Source organism: Stenella coeruleoalba (genome assembly GCF_951394435.1).
Source record: "Stenella coeruleoalba genome assembly, chromosome: 11".
Classification (NCBI taxonomy): Eukaryota; Metazoa; Chordata; class Mammalia; order Artiodactyla; family Delphinidae; genus Stenella; species Stenella coeruleoalba.
In genome coordinates, this window is record NC_137157.1 from 89,132,905 (window position 1) to 89,154,483 (window position 21,579).

The 21,579-nt window shown below is 39.8% G+C and overlaps 1 protein-coding gene across 3 annotated transcripts in view; it reads right to left on the minus strand.

Annotated features, from left to right (window-relative positions):
- Positions 1 to 21,579, minus strand: part of MGST1 (microsomal glutathione S-transferase 1) — a 175,579-nt gene that overhangs the window by 133,306 nt on the left and 20,694 nt on the right. For all 3 annotated transcript variants that reach the window (XR_013830512.1, XR_013830513.1, XR_013830514.1), the window contains exon 2: positions 14,189 to 14,249. The gene's annotated coding sequence lies outside the window, so the exon portion shown is untranslated. The remainder of the gene's footprint in view (positions 1 to 14,188; positions 14,250 to 21,579) is intronic.

The following is a 21,579-nucleotide window of genomic DNA, read 5'->3' on the forward strand; positions in this document are numbered from 1 at the left end:
GAACCCTAAAGGTCTACACTGCTACTCTTCTCCTGTGGAATCCTTATTCACCATGATGTTTACCTCTAGCACTGTTGAAAATAGTGGGTCAGATGGTCTAAATGGCAGGGTAGCTTGTCTGTAGCCTGCACCTGTGACATGCCATCCTGTGCACTGTGCCCAGACATGAACTGGCAGATTTCCAAATCACCTTGATAAATAAGTAATGTATGCTGCATTCCAAATCCCAAAGACCCATCAGGTACTGGGCCTCTTTCTTAGTGGTAAGAGGTACAAGGTACATTCTTCTTAGTGATAAGAGGTACAAGTCATTTATTAATAGTTTTCCCAACATGTCCCAAACCAGTAGGTCCCTAAATGCTTCAGTGATGTGTCAAGCCCCTGAATCTTCCTGGGGTTTATCTTTTTCCCTTTGTCACATACGTGCTTTATGAAAGCATCCAGGCCACTTGCCACCTCTTGTTCACCAGGTGCAGTTAACATGACATCATCAACATAGATGAACTGCATGACAGCCTGAAAGAATGTTACAATAATCCAGTTCCCTGTGTTATGACAGAAAGGGGGAGAGTTGTGAAGCCCTGTAGAAAACAATGAAGGGTATATATCAGTGGGGATCTAAGAGCGTTCATCAAATCAATAGCTGCATGCCGTATGCCAGAGGCTATGCTGATCTATTGCAGTAAAGAACTTTCATGTGGAGCCACTGCTATTGGGGGTCCCAGTTCATGGCAATCCTGTCATGATCTATATGGTTATTGCAGAAGCCAGATGAGTGAATTGAGCAGGCAGGGGTTAGGACATAATTCCACTATCCCTGTATCCTTCAACTCTTGAATGAAAGCTCTAAACTCTGCAGTCCCTCCTGGGATGCAATGTTGCTTCTGATGATAGGGACTTCCACTTGGTCCTTCCAATCATAATGGACCTTACTCCACAGATCAGAGAACCAATGAGAGGGTTCTTCCCACAGCTAAGCATATCTATCCCAACTATACCTTAGCGGGGTGGGGAAACAACCACAGGTTTTATTCACGGACCCACAAAACCGACTAGGAAACCAGCAATTCAATTTTCACCTGCCTTCCATAAACCCCCACTCAAACTAAGGGATTATAATCGAACTTCACATCACATCACATATCTAAGATCCTTGAAAACGTTTTGTATTCCCCTTGCACTGTTCTCTGATAAATGGGCACACGATCTTTTCGGAAGGTTCAGAGGAGTATTTACTGGATATACTCTTGGTGGTGTTGCGAGGTCTTCCCTCAAGGTGATGCAGTCTTCACTTCAATCAATGGGATCTGTGTCTATAAAATGACTTAGATTTGGAAACTGAATGAGGGCTTCAATCTTCCATTATAGCAACTAACTTCTACTTGCCAGCTCTATCTTACTTTTATTTTTTACTACATAAATTGAGCAATACCTCTGTTAGCTGTTCCTATATCTCATTCTCAGGATTACCATGACCTATTTGCCTTTACCACAGATCCCTGCAGGAAAATGAACCCTGATTGTCATGACTGATTTGCTACCTTTACTTCCTATTCTGTAATTAAATTCATTTTATCTCTGATTGTTAAGCGCTGTCACTTGGCTCCTGACATTCTGAAATCGCAGCATCCTTACAGATAGCAGGGAATCTAGTTCCATGGCCTATTTTACTGTCAACCCCCAGCTTGCAGAGAACAGCCACCAGTAAGTTTCTCCAAGATTTTGGTGTCCTCGCCAATGAAGTCCTTATTACCTTAGTGAAGGGAATATCCTCATGTTTACTCCCCTGCCCAGTCCTTCCCAGGGACCAAAGTCAAATGGTGGAGCTTACCTAAAAAAACTACTCTAACAACCCACCTCCCTCAGCCTTCCCTCACTTTCCTCAAAATGCCAAGGAAGTTCTGGCCTCTCCACTTCATTTACTATAGCCCATTATCATGTCCAAGCTTCTAGGAGTCATCCTGGCAAAATCCCGGAACCAGCCTCAGGTGGTCTTGATTCAACATTGAATCCTGAGTCACTGCCGAGTGCCCACCAAGTCAATAGATTTTTTTCCATATTCAGATATCTATTCCGTATCTCAAGTCATTTATATTATCCTAATCCCTGCTAGATAATAGTAACAAGTTCTTGTGGTCTTTGTCTTTCTGAAATAGGACTCTTACTTCCCCACCGAGGCTGTGTTGAGTGAGACTCTATCCGGGTATTGGGCTACCAGCATTAGAGGGGTGGTGATCGCACATCTTGAGAAGAGCAAGCATTCTCTCACATGGCAACCTTTTACCTGAGGTCACTGAACGGTCTTTGGACAAACGGAGGCTGTTCTCTAAAAAAGAAAGAAGGGGCTTCTTCTGCCACCCAGCAGCGTTTAGAGGAACTGTTGGGCTTACCGTTCTCAGGCTTGTCTACTCAAATATCTCAGGGGCCCACTCTTTCCCTATCGGACATCTAACTTTGACGAGGACCCCTGACAAGGCTGTTTATTTAGTTGCCTTCTTTGCAGTGCTGCTTCATAACAAGATCTTAGGCCTGATTTACAGCACATTCTGTCATGTGGCTACATGAGGTAAGAATCTCCTTTCAAGCTGCCTGTGGCTTTAACAGTGGGTTTTAGCTTGGCAAGTAGGTGCCCTAAGCCTCTCAAAGGTAGCCATCCTACACAACAGTCCTTATAATTATCAATGCTCCGGGGTAACAGCCACTTCCTTTCCCAATACATTGCTTTGCAGATGCATCCTTTTTCCAATTAACTATAGGAGTGTCAACACTGTGATGTCACTGGATGCTAAGGGTCCTTTTACCTTCAGACCACTGGGCAATTCAACTTCAAAATTCCATTCCAAAAGTCTGCTTTCTGGTATCACTCCTCATAGAGTTGTCTCAGCCTATCCCAGAGATTAAGGAAAAAATATGCATGCTGGTGTTTCATTTTGGTTTCGGGAAGACAAGGCAGGATAGTCATAAGAAAGTGAAGCAAGAGATGAAACAAAGCAAATATAAGGTGAGCTGTTTACAGTATCTATCACCAACAACAGAAAGTCACAGAAAACCTGCAGCAGGGCTTCCCTGGTGGCGCAGTGGTTGAGAGTCTGCCTGCTAATGCAGGGGACACGGGTTCGAGCCCTGGTCTGGGAGGATCCCGCATGCCGCGGAGCGACTGGGCCCGTGAGCCACAACTACTGAGCCCGCGCGTCTGGAGCCTGTGCTCCGCAACAAGAGAGACCACGATAGTCAGAGGCCCGTGCACCGCGATGAAGAGCGGCCCCCGCTTGCCACAACTAGAGAAAGCCCTAGCACAGAAACGAAGACGCAACATAGCCAAAATAAATAAATTAATTAATTTTTTTAAAAAAGTAAAAAAAAAAAACTGCAGCAAACTTGCAAGATTGAATAATACCTCTGCTCAGAGCCTGTCAAAAAGAGGAAGCAGTGTATCTGCCAACTCCTCCCTGTCTAATGTCTTGAACTGGACAAAACCCTATGTGTTAACTCCCTATCCTTCTGGGTTGTGTTACCTGTCCCCCACTGGGCAGCTGCAAGTCAAATCTCCCGGTGTAGTTGGTTCCCATTGCAGTAGGTGCGATGCAGCTTAAGCCAGAAAAACAAGTCCTTGCCCCAGGGGAGGCTGAGCCAACTGGTGGTGTTAGGAAATGAGATGACTGGGGCTCTGGCACAGGCTCGTGAGTCTGATAGCGGCATGGGCGGGGCTGCTAAGGGCCAGGATCTAGTACAATAGCCATTTCAACAGCCTCCTATGGCCTCTTCTCAAGTCTATCCTTGTGGTCAGAGTTATTTTTTCTCAAACATAACCATCACCCACAAGTTTTTCTGAAATATTAAAACTTCTTTATGCCTTGCAGCCTGCTCAAGACTTTTTCCTAATCTATCGATTTTCCCCAATCTTTTTTGTAATCTACTTTCTTTGAGTGCAAGGTGTTGTTCCTTCCACCTGGAATGCCTCCCCATCACCAACCTGCCTGTATCTGATGGATTCCAACTCTTTGATCAAGGCCCCTTACAAATGATAGCTTCCCAATAAAACCTTCTAGGACACCCAGGCAGAAGACATCATTTCCCATTCAGTGTTTCCTAGTAACTTAGCCTAGACCTTAAGACCCAAGTCAAGTGACATCTATTCAGAAAAAGATAGCTGTGACTTAGTAGAAAGGGCACAGGACCTGGGTGGTCTGGGTTGGAATCTGTATTGGTTTGCCATCAACTGGGTGGCTTAAACAACAGAAATTTGTTGTCTCATAGTTCTGGAAGCTAGAAGTCCAAACTCCAGGTGTCCATAGGGCTGGCTCCTGTGACAGGCTCTGTGCCATGCCCTCACCTCCATTCTGGTGGTTTGCTGGCAATCTTGGGAACTCCTTGGCTTGTAGAAGCATCACCTCAATCTCTGCCTTCTCCACATGGCATTTTCCCTATGTGTGTGCTGTCTCCAAATTTCCTTTCTATCAGGCTAGATTAAGGGCCCATCCTACTCCAGTATGCCCTCATCTTAACTAATTACATCTGACATAATCCTCTTTCCAGAGGGTCATATTCTGAGTTCCTGGGAGTGGGAACTGCAGCATATGACTTTGGGGGGACACAGTTCAACTTGTAACAGAATCCCAGGGATTTTAGGGAAGTCTCACACATTTTCTGGGCCTCATTCTTTTTATTAAAAAAAATAGGAATAATGATACAGATATGAAACCTAGATTAAATGAAGACAATGGCGATATTTAAAAGCTGCTGGGGGCTTCCCTGGTGGTGCAGTGGTTAAGAATCCGCCTGCCAATGCAGGGGACAGGGGTTCGAGCCCTGGTCCAGGAAGATCCCACATGCTGCCGAGCAGCTAAGCCCATAAGTCACCACTACTTAAGCCCTCGTGCCTATAGCCCGTGCTCCATAACAAGAGAATCCACTGCAATGAGAAGCCCACGTACTGCCACGAAGACCCAACACAGCCAAAAATAAATAAGTTTAATTAATTTAAATAAATAAATAAAAGCTGCTAGATGGAATAGCAGAGAAAGAGAAGGGAGCAAAACAAAAGGAATTTTGCTTAATTATTAGAAAAGAGTGTCTGCATCTGGACAACTCACCATTTTAGAGTAGGATGTGGGGTTAAAAGATTAGTCAGCAAAAAATAGAGCAAGAGTATGAGATACATGAAGAGTTCAGAGTAATGAGCTCCTCATTCATAAGGAGTGTTTCTTTAAATAGTGAGGGGAGAGAATGCAAAATCTAGAGCAACAAAGTAAGAAAATTAGAGCACATCACATGGTCTCTCTGCGTCTCAGTTTCCACACCTGAAGAAATGCGTATCCCCCCACAGATATGAGAAGAGCACCTTGAGAGGGAAACTGTTGCTGGAAATATGTCAGCAAATGTAGATTAGCACCATTTATTCAAATGCATGTGTTTCTTTCATGCTCATCTTTCTATTTTTTTCATACTTATTTTTCACTATACAAGTACTGAATTCAAACTTTCTACCTGTATCCACAGATATTCTTCTCTACTCCTAAATCATTTTCTTTTTTAAAAAACAAATAGTATTTCTTTGTAAAATTTGTATCATGGAAGTAGGAGACAAAAGTCTTGAGAGTCAAATTCGTTCTCAGAAATAGCTGGCATTGAAAATACTTTGTATTCATTCATTGAAACTGTTGGAAAAATTGTACATTGGAATCCCCAACAAAGGCATTTTGCATTATTCACAATGTTTAAATGAGGCTGTCAATCTCATCACACAATAAATAAGGAGGTTATAATGGTTTTGCATAGTCGCAGCTACTAATGCTTTTGGCAGAGATTTCCTAATCTTGATTTAAATACTTAGAAGACCCTCAAACGTGCGCATGCGCGTGCGCACACACACACACACACACACGCACGCACGCACACACACACGCACACACACACACACATACACACATGCACACACACGACAGAGAGAATAAGAGAGAGAGATTCTTCCAACAGTCCTCCAAGGGATCACAACTCAACATGTCTCTACACTTCACTTTCCCCTTGGATTTTCAAGTCTCTCACAATCAACTCCACGAAGCACTCAGTTTTGTTCTCTGTAATCATTATTTATGGTCTTAGATTATGCTAGTTGCTGTAAGAGGAGTGAAAGGAAAGACCAAAAGTTGAATACAATAAGAATTTCTTGAATCTCTTATAATCAAAGAGATTGAAAACATATATGTACATAAATAATTATAAGACAGAAGACACCATAGAGAGAAATAAATTATGATGTGTATTCAGATGAGGAAAAAATCCTACTGCGGATGAGAGTGAAGGAGGGCAAGGAACACCGTCATAGAGGAGCAGCATTCGGAAAGGGCTTTTAGCAATGAGCAGTATTTTTAGAAAAGATACAGAAACAATAAAGAAGTCAAGCTTGATTAAGTTGAGTATATTTGTGGAGTAGGGAGAGGTGAAGTTATGTGGTTGAAACATATAAAATGCTATTTTTATAAGTCAAAATTTTATGTTGGGGCCAAGCTATAGAAGATCTCAAATGTCAAAATAAGGAGTCTGAGTTTATTTTCTCAAAAAATTGGGAGACCTTTGAGAGGAGAGCATAAATGTGCATTATTTTTAAAAGGATGTGCTTGATAATTTCAGCTTAAGCTGAAAACAGGAAGAGCAGTTGTGAAGCTCTTGCAGTACTGGGTACCAACTAAGCCAAAGTTCCACCAGAATTCATGCCATTCAACAAATATCTCCTCTTTCCTGCACCTACTTTCTATCCCCTGCACATTCCTATTTAGTCAACATCCTTCACCAATTCCTTTGGCCTCACCTTCTATCCCTGTCCAGTCATAAGTATTCTTGCCTCTTCACCTGGTTAGGCAAAGCCCAGCTCAGCAGGGAGATAGGGTCCATCTGTCTGAACTTGCAGTAACAGCTATCATGATGCTTATTCCATTCTACCAGCATATCTGTTTGCATGTCTCTCACTTTCCCATTTCATCACGCTCATCTGAAGGGCAATCGTAATGCATTATGTATGTACCTAGGGCCTAGCAGGGCAGCTGGCACATACCAGATGCTCCATAAATATAGTTCAGTGAGTACATTTCTCACCATATCAACTTAGGGAAAAAAAATTGGTTGCTATATTAAAACCTTCCGTGACCTACTACTCAACATTCTGAATAGCATGCCAATAGTTTGTGAGCCTTATGGCCTGGGTTTTCTGGGCTATCCTCAAACCAAAATAGTTTATAATTTTCTGAAAAACTTTAATCCCTATGATATCATTTCATAGAGCCATATTTAATGCATTTTTTCAATTCTCCTTAGGGCTTATCAAATGCAATTCTGGTCACATACAGATGCCCAATAATATGTTTATTGATTGATTAGATAAACATTTCAGGAATTTTAATTACCAATCAACCAAATAAGTACATTATATTTTTCAAACCATGTGTCCTACTTTCGTGTCAAAAACAACTACTGTATTTATAATTTATTCTAGATAAATAAGCACTTAGATACCAAGTGTTATGTTTCTTTCAACATTCTTGAGATGTGAATGCAACTAGTTCTAGCTCTTAAGACCAGTCTAAGCCCCGTTTGCAAACCTCCCAACAAATTTGACTCTAAACGCTTTGAAGAGAGATATTTTTACTGAAGGTTTGTTGGCAAAACAAGGAGATTTGTTACCTTACACATTACAGAGCACGAGTTTCTGAAAAATTTATTGTTTCTTTTCCACCCCAAAGATCCACCCCTTAGAGCAACTTTCTTTTCTACCCCACCCACAACCCTCTCATATGAGACTCAGTCATTTTGGGTTTTCTCACTCCATTCTCTGACCATTTTTCCCAGCCTCCTACCCCTTGTTTAGAAAGTTTTCCTACAGGGGTTTTCCCCTCTTCTTAAGTAAAGTAATTCAGCCTCTCCCGGCTTATCCAATATTCCTCTCCAAAACCACCTAAGCAGCAAAGATGCTTCTTCCTGGTGTGGATGGGGATAAAAACAAGAATTTCAGAGACGTATTTAATATTTCCCTTATAATATTGTCTCCTAGAAGCACATTTAATGCCTCTTTTAAATTTTCCTTAGGGCTGGTCAGACACAGTCCTGGGCACATTTAGGTAATCAATAAACATGTGTTTATTGATTTGTTAAATACACATTTCAGAAATTTGAATTATCGGTCCCTCAGAAGCATTTTACAACATTAATCTAACAGATAGTCCTTGGACACCTACTACATGTGACACCATACTGGGTGCCAAGGGAGCCTTGGATGGCATGAGGAGAGTGCCAGAATCCCAGAAGAAGTTCCCACCACGTCAGCCTATTTATCCCACTAACAAAATAAACTTGGAAATTGACCTGAAGAAGTGATCTAAAAGTCTCTTTAGGCTCATAATTTTCCAAGGCTCATTATACAATTTCACATTAGAGTTTTCAGCTCTTTAGATCAAAAGGTGGGTCAAATAGACCCACCCAAAACAAGCTAAGAACATAAGCAATACTTCGACCACTGTAGGAAGACTCACGCCCCTCTCAGCTCTCTGACTGAACCAGAAAGCCTAACCTGCTCGCATCTTTTCACACTGGAAAGCGTCCTCTGTACATTAGGACAACCTAATGTTAACCAACATTGTCCATTAAACCTAGTTCCTGTTCACTAGCAAGGAAATCATTTTTAATGGAAAGAATTCCATTTTAATGTTTCGTAATGGGCCATTTATTAGTATACAAGAGGGTCAGAAGAACTAATCAGAGACTATTTGAGCAAGTGTAAGTAACATGGTTTTCCCAGGTTGCCAATTGGGACTCCAAATCCCAGAGCAGAATACTTGGTTGCAGATATAGTATCCGATTTTACATACCTGTGGGATTATTTGAGTGCCCCCCAGCTCCATTTAAATGTCAGGTTGTGGAAATCTGCTTCAGTAAAGCAAGTTTAAGTCATATCCGTCCTTTTGATTTTTATAGGATCTGAGCATCTAAAAGCCTGCTTCGTTTTGTTTTTTTAAATTAGCTCCATGGCATTCATTTTTTCATTTTATGTACTTCAGTATAAACACTGAAAAGCAGAAACTTTTCTTTTTTATACAGTCCTGCATTCAGGACAGTAATTATCTGAATTGTTTAATTCCCGCTCCCTTCCTGTGTGCATGTAACACATTTTACCAAAATTTCCTCAATATGAGATCTTCCTAACAGTTTCTTTTTTCAGCAGTTGTGAGGGAAGCTGTCTGGGGAGAGGGAGTAATTTTGGAATTTGATAGCAAAGTCCCTGAGGATACGAAAACTGGCTCAAAATGCATTGTACAACCGCCTCAGGCAAGGAAGGTATACCCAAGCTCTGAACATCTGGCTTGCAACTATTATTTACATAATGAACTCATTCTTTCCCACCCTCAATATTTACCTCAGGATCCTCTGCTCTCTCCCTCAGGGAACACTCCAGAAAGCAGCTGAGCCATCCTAAGCCAACGTGGGCCAGCTGGTAGCCAGCCTGGCCTCCACTTACCCACTTCACTCTTCAAGTTCAGGTACAAGCTTTGCTTCCTACCTTTATCTTTTATGACTTCCACTTTCATTGTTTCCATCTAAGGTGTTCTTTTTTCTAAATGTATTAATTTTTCCTTCAAGCCACAACAAAAACTCTCTTCTTTTCTTCTTTTTTTAAACAATTCTTTAACTAGGATCTTTACTGTCTCTGTTTAATTTTGAACCAGAACTTCAACTCGTAGAAAACAAGTTTAAAAGTCATGCTTATGAGAAACTTACATAAAAGAAATGTTTAAGTCAACTTAAAAACAAATAAAGAAATAAAGCCAAAATTTTCTCCCAGATTAATCTATAAAAACAATGGAATACACAAACACAGTGGAACAACATGACAACCTGATTCTGAAGTTAAGACATGTTAGCAAAGAAACACGACTCTCCAAGATAATCTTGGTTAAAAAGAGCAAGGAGGAGTGGGAGATTTGTGTCCTACCTGCCGCCATCATTTTTATTAAAGCTCTAATAAGACAATGTGGCATGTGAATTGGGTTAGGTAGACAGAATAATGAAAAGAACAGAGAGGTCTAAATTAATCTCACACAAATAATAAGAAGCAGAAATTTGAGATCAGTGTGGGGAGTAATGATTATTCAATGAATGGGTCTGAGACAATTGGTTATCTACCAGAAAATTGAATGTTTGCTTTTTAACCCAGGTCATATCCAAAAATTAGTTATCAGTTATAGATTTAAAATAAATGTGAAAGGTAAAAACTATAGGTATTATAGAATAAAATATAGAATATCTTTACAAAGTCAGACTACAGAGGATTTCTTAAGCAGTAATAAAACTGGCAAACCATAAAGTAAAAGGTAGATATATCATTACATTGAAACTAAAAACTTGCATTCATCAAAAGGATAAGAAGTTAAAAAAACAAATCACAAATCACAAATCACTGATGTAGAATCGATAAGAAAAAGATAACCCAATAGAAAAATGAGCAAAAATGTAAATGGGCATTTCACAGCAAGGGCAACACAAACAGCCCTAAGCATATGAAAAGATGCCTATCCTTACTGGCAATCAGAAAAATACAAAATAAAGCCACAGTGAGAAATGATTACAGTAAGTTCCCTACATATGAACGAGTTCTGTTCCGAGAGAGAGTTCGTAAGTCCAATTTGTTCATAAGTCCAACAAAGTTGGCCTAGGTACCCAACTAACACGATTGGCTATATAGTACTGAACTGTAATAGGTTTATAATACTTTTCACACAAATAATACATAAAAAACAGACACAAAAAATAAAGAAAACATTTTTAATCTTACAGTATAGTACCTTGAAAAGTACACTAATACAGTACAACAGCTGGCATACAGGGGCACATTCGCATCTTTGAAAGTTTGCAACTTGAAGGTTTGTATGTAGGCGATTTACTGTAACTAATTTTGTTAAAAAATAAAACGATGATACATTTAAAAATTAAAATTCAATCAAAACAATGTGAAACTCTAACATACAGGTGGTGATGATTTCAAGTGTAACAGCCACTTGGAAAAAAGTTTATCCAGACAGTAGTAAGGAAAATTGAACATAGACATATCCTATGACTCAGCAATTCCATTCCTATGCTACAGGCTGCATGTTTGTGTCCACCCCCAAATTCATACGTTGAAACCTAACCCCCAAGGTGATGATATTAAAAGGTGGTGGGGGGGCTCTTTGGGAGATGATTAGGTCATGAGGGTGGAGCCCTCAGGGATTAGTGCCTTTATAAAAGCAGCCTGAAAAAGCTCCCTTTATCCCTTCTGCCATGTGAGGACATGGAGAAAAAGTGGTCATCTGGGAGGTGAGTCCTCATTAGATACCTCATCAGGTATAAGCTGGTGCTTGATCTTGGGCTTCAGAACAGTGAGAAATAAATGTTTGTTCATAAGCCAGTCAGTTTATTGTATTTTTTGTTATAGTGGCCCAAACAGACTAAGACAGAAAATACCATAGGGAAACTCTAATCTATGAGGCAAGGAGAATTGTATAAGAATATTCTTAATAGCCCCAAACAGGAAACGACCTTAATGTCCATCAGTAAGACCATGGATAAACCATCCTGTATTCACACAATAAAATAAGACATAGGAGTGAAAGTTATGAATTACTATTATATGCATCACACGAGGCTACTGGCCCAAAGAGCATGACACGTGCCCCGGAGTACTGTGCATGTCCTCCAGGTTAAGACTGGATTAACAGTATTACAACCATATTCCAGCACATGGGAGAGGGGAAGGAGAAGATGAAAAGACAAGCAATTTCCTCTAAGGAAGTGACAAAGAAGTTGCACCCATCACTTCTAATCATACTACCTTGGCAAGAATTTAGTCACATGACTATACAATAGCTGCAAGGGAGGCTGGAAAACATAATCTCTAGCTAGGCATCCATGTGCCCTTTTGAACTCAGGTGAAAGTTCTCTTCCCACAGAAAAGAAAAGGAGTAATACGATATTGTAGGTAGAGGTGTAGCCCCCTGTATCAATATCTACCCAATTTCATTCCCTTCACTCTCTCCCTGGAGATAACTTCTATCCTGAATTTGCTGTTTATCAGCCCCATTCATATGTGTGTACCCACAACAATTATTGATTTTTTTAGTTTTTAACCCTTAGAGGCATGGTATCATCCTGGATGTATCATTTTGCGTGTTTTTCTCATATGTCCTTATATTTCTGAGATTTTTCCTTGTTAATACGTGTAGCTCTAGTTCACCCAGTTTGCCCACTGTATAGTGATCACATGTGAATGTAATCCAAGCTACTTATTAATTCTCCTGTTGGTGAAAATTAGGTTGCTTTCAATTTTTCTCCAAAGTCCAAAGCTCAGAGAAAGGTGTGAATGATAGTCCAGGTTGGAGATACCCATGTCCTGAGCTATGTGTTGTGTCTGTACTATGAAAATTAAGAAGACAGGGGAGTCAAGATGGCCACGTGGGAAGACACGGAGTTAGCATCTCCCCACAACTAGGGCTCCTTCCAGCCACTTGTGGGGAACTATGACACCCAAGGAGAAGGGAGGAACCCCAGAGTGAACTGGTAGGACATAGTGGGGAGGAGAGGTGGAAACCAGACGGGATCGGCGCCCCTGAGGCCAGGGAGATCAGGAGAGGCAGGTGGGAGGGACTCTCTGGGAAGAGCAGGAGAGGAGCGGAGAGCAATTTCCTGGCCCACTCGGGCCAGGAAGCCTGCTGAGCTCCCAGGCCAGTACCCCCGCCACAAAGGCCCATCCAGGCCACGTGGGTCCTGGGGGCATAGGAGGGAGGCCAGGGAGATCAGGAGGGAGAGAAGCAGAGAGGGCGATTGCCCACCCACTCGGGCATGGGGAGTCTGCTGAGCTCTCAGGCTGGTCCCATGCCCTCCTAAGCCCCCTGCAGGCCACATAGGTCCTTGGGGGCATAGGAGGGAGGGCGTGGAGATCAGGAGAGGCAGGCGGGAGGGGCCCTCCCAGACGAGAGGAGCATTTTCCCCACCCACTCCAGTCCAGGAAACCTAATGGGCTCTCAGGTGAGGTCCCCTGCCCTCTGAGACCAGGGGTGGGGGGCACGCCTGGGCCCCTTCTGTTCCTGGAGCCTAAGGGCCACCCCCCACAGCCCCCAGGGCCTTTTCCACCCCTGTGGGTCCTAAGCATTGGCCCAACCCACCACCCAAACCTCGCCCTTGCTTAGGCCCTGCCTTCCACAGCCAAGGCCTTCCCCCCGCCCCCCGCCATTTGTTTCTTTTCCCGCCTCCTCTTTTCTACTATTGTGGTACTGATGTACCTTCCGTTTGTTGATTCATCTATATTTTTATTTTTATATTCCTCCTAATATATCTGTTAGTTTCCTAGTCTAATTTTATTTTTTACTTTGTTATTGATGTGTTTTTGTTTTTTGGGGTTTTTTTTGCCACCCCCAGGTGGCTTGCAGGATCTTGGTTCATGAGCCCCAGGTCAGGCCGAAGCTCCTGCGGTGGGAGCTGCCAGTCTGGACCACTAGACTAACAGAGAACCTCAGATCCCAGGGAATATTCATCAGAGTGAGGTCTCACAGAGCTCCTCATCTCAGCACCAAGACCCAGCTCTACCCAACAGCCTACAAAGCTCAGTGTTAGAAACCTCAGGACAAGCAACCAGTAAGACAGGAACACAATCCCACTCATTAAAAAAAGAAAAAAAAAAGAGACAGCAAAAAAATATATCACAGATGAAGGAGCAAGGTAAACCTACAAGACCAAATAAATGAAAAGGAAATAGGTAATCTACCTGAAAAAGAATTCAGAGTAATGATAGTAAAGATGATCCAGAATCTCAGAAATAGAATGGAGGCAAAGATTGAGAAAATACAAGAAATGTTTAACAAAGATATAAAAGAACTAAAGAACAACACACATATGAACAACACAATAACTGAAATGAAAATTACACTAGAATAAATCAATAACAGAATAACTGACACAGAAGAATGAATACGCGAGCTGGAAGACAAAATGGTGGAAATAACTGCCAAGGAGCAGAATAAAGAAAAAAGAATGAAAAGAATTGAAGACAATCTCAGAGACTTCTGGGACACTAAATGCACCAGCATTCAAATTACAGGGGTCCCAGAAGAAGAAGAGAAAAAGAAAGGGTCTGAGAAAATATTTGAAGAGATTATAGTAGAAAACTTACCTGAGAAAGTAAATAGTCACCCAAGTGAAGGAAGCACAGAGAGTCCCATACAGGATAAGCCCTGGGGAAAACACACAAAGATACATATTAATCAACCTAACAAAAATTAAATTCAAAGAAAAAATATTAAAAGCAGCAAGGGAAAAACAAAAAATAACATATGAAGGATCCCCATAAGGTTATCAGCTGATTTTTCAGCAGAAACTATGCAGGCCAGAAGGCAGTGGCGGGACATACTTAAAGTGATGAAAGAGAAAAACCTACAACCAAGATTACTCTACCTAGCAAGGATCTCATTCAGATTCGATGGAGAAGTCAAACGCTTTTCAGACAAGCAAAAGCTAAGAGAATTCAGTACCACCAAACCAGCTTTACAACAAATGTTAAATAAACTTCTCTAACTGGGAAACACAAAAGAAGAAAAGGACACACAAAAATAAACCCTAAACAATTAACAAAATGGTAATAGGAACATACATATCAATAATAACCTTGAATGTAAATGGATTAAGTGTCCTAACCAAAGGACACAGACTGGCTGAATGGATACAAAAGCAAGACCCATATACAAGCTGTCTACAACAGACCTACTTCAGACCTAGGGACACATACACACTGAAAGTGAAGGGATAGAAAAAGATATTCCATTCCAATGGAAATCAAAAGAAAGCTGGAGTAGCAATACTTGTATCAGATAAAATAGACTTTAAAACAAAGACTCTTACAAGAGATAACGAGGGACACTACATAATAATTGAAGGATCAATCCAAGAAGAAGATAAAACAATTATAAATGTTTATGCACCCAACATAGAGTACCTCAACACATAAGGCAAATGCTAACAACCATGAAAGGAGAAATCGACAGTAACACAATAATAATAGGAGACTTTCACACACCATTTACACCAATGGACAGATCATCCAAACAGAAAATAAATAAGGAAACACAAGCTTTAAATGACACAATAGACCAGATAGATTTAATTGATGTTTATAGAACATTCCACCCGAAAGTGGCAGAATACACTTTCTTCTCAATTGCACATGGAACATTCTCCAGGATAGATCACATCTTGGGTCATGAATCAAGCCTCGGAAAATTTTTAAAAATTGAAATCTTATCAAGCATCTTTTCTGATCACAATGCTATGAGATTGGAAATAAAATACAGGAAAAAAAACTGTAAAAAACACAAATATATGGAGGCTAAACAGTACACTACTAAATAACCAAGAGATCATGGCAGAAATCAAAGAAGAAACTTGAAAATACGTAGAAACAAATGACAACAAAAACATGACGACCCAAAACCTATGGAATGCAGCAAAAGAAGTTCTAAGAGGGAAGTTTATAGCAATACAATCTCACCTCAAGAAACAAGAAAAATCTCAAATAAACTATATAACGCTACACTTAAAACAACTAAAGAAAGAAGAACAAAGAAAACCCAAAGTCAGTAGAAGGAAAGAAATCATAAAGACTGGAGCAGAAATAAATGAAATAGAAATGAAGAAAACAACAGCAAATATCAATAAAATTAAAAGCTGCTTCTTTGAGAAGATAAAAGAAATTGATAAACCCTTAGCCAGACTCATCAAGAAAAAAAGGGAGAAGATACAAATCAATAAAATTAGAAGTGAAAAAGGAGAAATCACACCTGACACTGCAGAAATACAAAGGATTATAAGAGACTACTACAAACAACTATATGCCAATAAAATGGACAACCATGAAGAAATGGACAAATTCTTGGAAAGGTACAATTTTCCAAGACTGAACCAGGAAGAATTAGAAAATATAAACAGACCTATCACAACTAATGAAATTGAAACCATAATTAAAAATCTTCCAACAAACAGAAGTCCAGGACCAGACGGCTTCACAGGCAAATTCTGTCAAACATTTACAGAAGAGCTAACACCTATCCTTCTCAAACTCTTCCAAAAAATTGCAGAGGGAGAAACACTCCCAATATTCATTCTACAAAGCTACCATCACCCTGATACTGAAACCAGAAAAAGATATCACAAAAAAAGAAAATTATAGACCAATATAACTGATGAACATAGATGCAAAAATTCTGAAAAGAATGCTAGCAAACAGAATCCAACAGCACATTAAAAGGATCGTACACCATGATCAAGTGGGATGTATCCCAGGGATGCAAGGATTCTACAATATATGCAAATCAATCAATGTGACACATCATATTAACAAATTGAAGAATAAAAACCATATGATCATCTCAATAGATGCAGAGAAAACTTTTGACAAAATTCAACACTCATTAATGAAAAAAACTCCCAGAAAATAGGCATAGAGGGAAACTACCTAAACATAATAAAGGCCATATATGACAAACCTGCAACCAACATCGTTCTCGATGGTGAAAAACTAAAAGCATTTCCACTAAGATCAGGAACAACACAAGGATGTCCACTCTCGCCCCTCTTATTCAACATAGTTTTGGAAGCCCTAGCCATAGCAATCAGAGAAGAAAAAGAAATAAAAGGAATACAAATTGGAAAAGAAGAAGTAAAGCTGACACTGCTTGCCAATGACATGATACTATACATGGAAAGTCCTAAACATGCCACCAGAAAACTAGTAGAATTAACCAATGAATTTGGTAAGGGTACAAATTTAATGCACAGAAATCTTTTGCATTCCTATACATTAACAATGAAAGAAAGAGAAATTAAGGAAACATTCCCATTCACCATTACAACAAAAAGAATAAAATACCTAGGAATAAACATACCTTAGGAGGTAAAATACCTGTACTCAGAAAAACTGTAAGACACTGATGAAAGAAATCAAAGATGATACCAACAGATGGAGAGATATACCATGTTCTTGGATTGGAAGAATCAATATTGTGAAAATGACTATACTACCCAAAGCAATCTACAGATTCAGTGCAATCCCTAGCAAATTACCAGTGACATTTTTTACAGAACTAGAACAATCTTAAAATTTGTATGGAGACACAAAAGACCCCAAATAGCCAAAGCAATCTTGAGGGAAAAAAATGGAGCTGGAGGAATCAGACGCCCTGACTTCAGACTATACTACAAAGCTACAGTAATCAAGACAATATGGTACCAGCACAAAAACCGAAATATAAATCAATGGAACAGGATACAAAGCCCAGAGATAAACCCATGCACCTATGGTCAACTAGTCTATGACAAAGGAGGCAAGGATACACAGTGGAGAAAAGACAGCCTCTTCAGTAAGTGGTGCTGGGAAAACTGGACAGCTACATGGAAAAGAATGAAATTAGAACACTCCCTAACACCATACACAAAAATAAACTCAAAATGGATTAAAGACCTAAATGTAAGACTGGACACTATAAAACTCTTAGAGGAAAACATAGGCAGAACACTCTATGACATAAATCACAACAAGATCCTTTTTGACTTACCTCCTAGAGAAATGGAAATAAAAACAAAAATAAACAAATGGAACCTAATGAAACTTAAAAGCTTTTGCACAGCAAAGGAAACCATAAACAAGACGAAAAGACAACCCTCAGAATGGGAGAAAATATTTGCAAATGAAACAACAGACAAAGGATTAATCTCCAAAATATACAAACAGCCCATGGAGCCCAATATCAAAATAACAAACAATCCAGTTAAAAAATGGGCGGAAGGCCTAAATAGAAATTTCACCAAGGAAGATATACAGATGGCCAAGAGGCACATGAAAAGATGCTCAACATCACTAATTATTAGAGAAATGCAAATCAAAACTACAATGAGGTATCACCTCACAGTGGTCAGAATGGTCATTATCAAAAAATCTAGAAACAATAAATGCTGGAAAGGGTGTGGTGAAAAGGGAACCCTCCCGCACTGTTGGTGGGAATGTAAATTGATACAACCACTATGGAAAACAGTACGGAGGTTCCTTAAAAAACTAAAAATAGAACTACCATATGACCCAGCAATCCCACTACTGGGCATATACCCTGAGAAAACAATAATTCAAAAAGAGACGTACCACAGTGTTCATCGCAGCACTATTTACAATGGCCAGGACATGGAACCTAAGTAAATATCCATTGACAGATGAATGGATAAAGAATATGTGGCACATATATACAATGGAATGTTACTCAGCCATAAAAAGAAACGAAATTGAGTTATTAGTAGTGAGGTGGATGGACCTAGAGTCTGTCTTACAAAGTGAAGTAAGTCAGAAACAGAAAAACAAATACCATATGCTAACGCATACATATGGAATCTAAAAAAAAATTTAAATGGTACTGATGAACCTAGTTGCAGGCCAGGAATAAAGAGGTAGACATAGAAAATGGGCTTGAGGACATGGTGTGGGAGGGCAAAGCTGGGACGAAGTGAGAGTAGCATCGACATATATACACTACGGAATGTAAAATAGTTGGCTGGTGGGAAGCAGCAGCATAGCACAGGGAGATCGGCTCGGTGCTTTGTGACCACCTAGAGGGGTGGGATAGGGAGGATGGGAGGGAGGGCATATGGGGCCATGTGTGTGCATATGGCTGATTCGCTTTGGCGTGCAACAGAAACTAACAGAGTATTGTGAAGCAATTATACTCCAATAAAGATCTATTTAAAAAAAAAAAGAAGAGCAGATCTAGGAGATTTTTTTTTTTTGTCTCCTCCAAGCATGAATCAGCACTGATTGGTTTAAATACCTGTTGTGTTTTCCAGCCACCTCCTGCTTTGAATCTTGGGCTTGAATATAGTTGACAAAGGTAGCACTAATTAATTAATGCTACTTTATTTTGCACATCTGGAGTAGGGTCTCTTGGATATTAATGCAGATTTATGTAAAAATAACCAAATTAATACTGCTCTGGCACTTCTTTTAATGGGACTAGAGCCTAGTTCTAGATAGAAATAAGTTAAACATCTGCCTTTAGGAACTATTTTTTTCAACCACGTTTGATTTTGATCTGTCTCATAAACAGTTATTTTTAAAAATTAGAAAATCTCTCAAAACATAATACACAGCTCAAATGCTAAGGCAACAAAGAACATATTTTTGGAAAAACAAATCAGAGAGCAAAAAAAGACTGGATTATTTTTACTGAATCATAACATAGCTTGAAACACAATCTAGAAATCCTTGTCAACACCAACTTTTTTACAGCTAATCTGTTCAAGACTGCAATCTTTGTAGCACCTCATCTTCTCCTGGGTTCCTACAGGACCTCCATCAAGCTGGCTTCCTGCAGGTTTAGCCAGGGCTAGTAAGAAATCCACCTGTGAGGCTGGCATCCTCCTGTTCAACCTTCATATCACATCTACATCCTGAATCCAAAGACTCCACTGCCTTTGTTACTTAGGCAACAAAGTAAGATGTACAGTAATACAAGACAAATGATAAAGCTTTGGGACCTCAAAAGTTAGCCTGGAAAATGATGGAAGCTTGGGAGGCTGGATCCATTCAAATGGCTTAAAGCTTCTTTCACTTTTCGCTCAATACTTCTGCCCACACACAACACACACACACACACACACACACACACATCACACTTTGCTTGCTCTAAGAACTTCAAGAATATTAATGACCAACTGATTGTAAACAAGAGGGAGAAAAAAGGCTTCCAGAATATATGAAATAACTTTTTAGTATGACACATTTGTATACTATTGACACAAACAGGCAAGACTGAGGTGCCCCAAATAATATTTGAGGATATAGAAAGGCACTTTGGAAAAAAAGCTTAAAGCATTTTATAGGTCAAGGGAGAGCTCTTAAGGGATGTGGCCAATCACTAAGTGGATAAAAATATTAGTGGCAGTAGCATCTTGAACTTACATAGAACTTTTTATTTATTGTCATTTATGGTATTTTATTAATAATTAAGCATACAGTATACCTTGATTTCCTATCTCCATAAAATGCATGTTAAATTCATACCAGACGTTCATCTACATTTTCCAACACACCCTCATTGATTTGTGTAGTAGAATAGTCTTCTTCAGAAAAGAGAAGGGGAGACATAAACCAAAATTTTATTGAGTGTCTACCATATGCCAACTCATACTACATACATTATTTCATTTAATCCCCACAGCAGTCATATGAGTATCATATTATTATTCCCAATTTATAAATGAGAAATCAGGGATTTAGAAAGGCACATAACTTTTTAAATGTTTCACAGCTACAAGGTAGAAGAATCGGTATTTGAATGGAAGTCCATCTGGCTTCAAATCCCAGCAAGTTTTCTTTCCCTTGTGTTAAATCCTCCCTAATCAATGTAGTATGTAACTGTGAAAAAGTAGAATAGGAAAATTCTCCCCTCTCCCCACTGTAGGGGACGAAATTTTGGCACCCCAAATTGTGTTTCTTTGGCATGAGGATTAATTTAGGCCGATTATTTTTAAGGCCCAAAAGACTCAGGAAGAAATGTTGACCTTCCCTCTAACTGCCTAAAAGAATGCAAACAGAGGACCTGTTACAGGAAGGGAGATGTCACCATGGATAACTATAGTATGAACTAGGTGCATAGACAGGGAGGAATCTAGCAAAGCCTGTTTGTTAAAATTCGTCTCTGTGTCCCATGATCTCTGCATGGCCCATGGAACATTTGAAAACACCTGCTTTTCCATCTCCATGTGAATTGCCTTCCTCCCCTTTGAGGTCCCAAACCACTGCCCCCAACATCCTCTTCTGTCTTTAGCTGAAAATGGTACTCAAGGTGAAGTCTTCTGCCACTCTGGTGAGTTAGTTTTCTTGGGTCGGTCTCAGGTATATACATGTTATTAAACCTTTGATTTTCTCTTGTTAATCTGTTTCATATCAATTTAATCTTTAGACCAATCAGAAGAACCTAGAGAGGCAGAGTAAAATTTCTTCCTCCCTGACACCATAATCTAATATCAAGGATGATCTTAATGGAGAAACTGACATCAAGCCACAGTAAAGCCTGTCAGTAGTGAAAGCCTTTTGGAAAACTTCTTGGAATACCAATCCCTAGGGATAGTCAGGCAACATGGCTTTTGCCTCCTCCTTCTAAGTCCTTCACAGCCGATGTCTTTCACTAAAATGCTGCTGATTGCAAATGACTTCCAAATCCAAACAAGTATTTTAGGTCTGTTTAATAGATCAATACAGTAATTCGCTCCTAGGCCCCTGAAATCATTTGTTTGGACCTGATGTCTATGTCATCAGATTGAGGTGTATACATTAGCACGTGCAGGGATTACACAAATAACTTGCATTGAAAGATGTTAAACCAATTTAGATTGTGTGAAGGAGGTAGCATTTAACTCATTTCCAAGTGACTGGGATTAAATGGGTCATTATAAAGGCAATGCCTGCAACGAGAATCACAGAGGAAAATAAACCTGTTGGCCAAAGAATACACTCCATCATGTATAGAT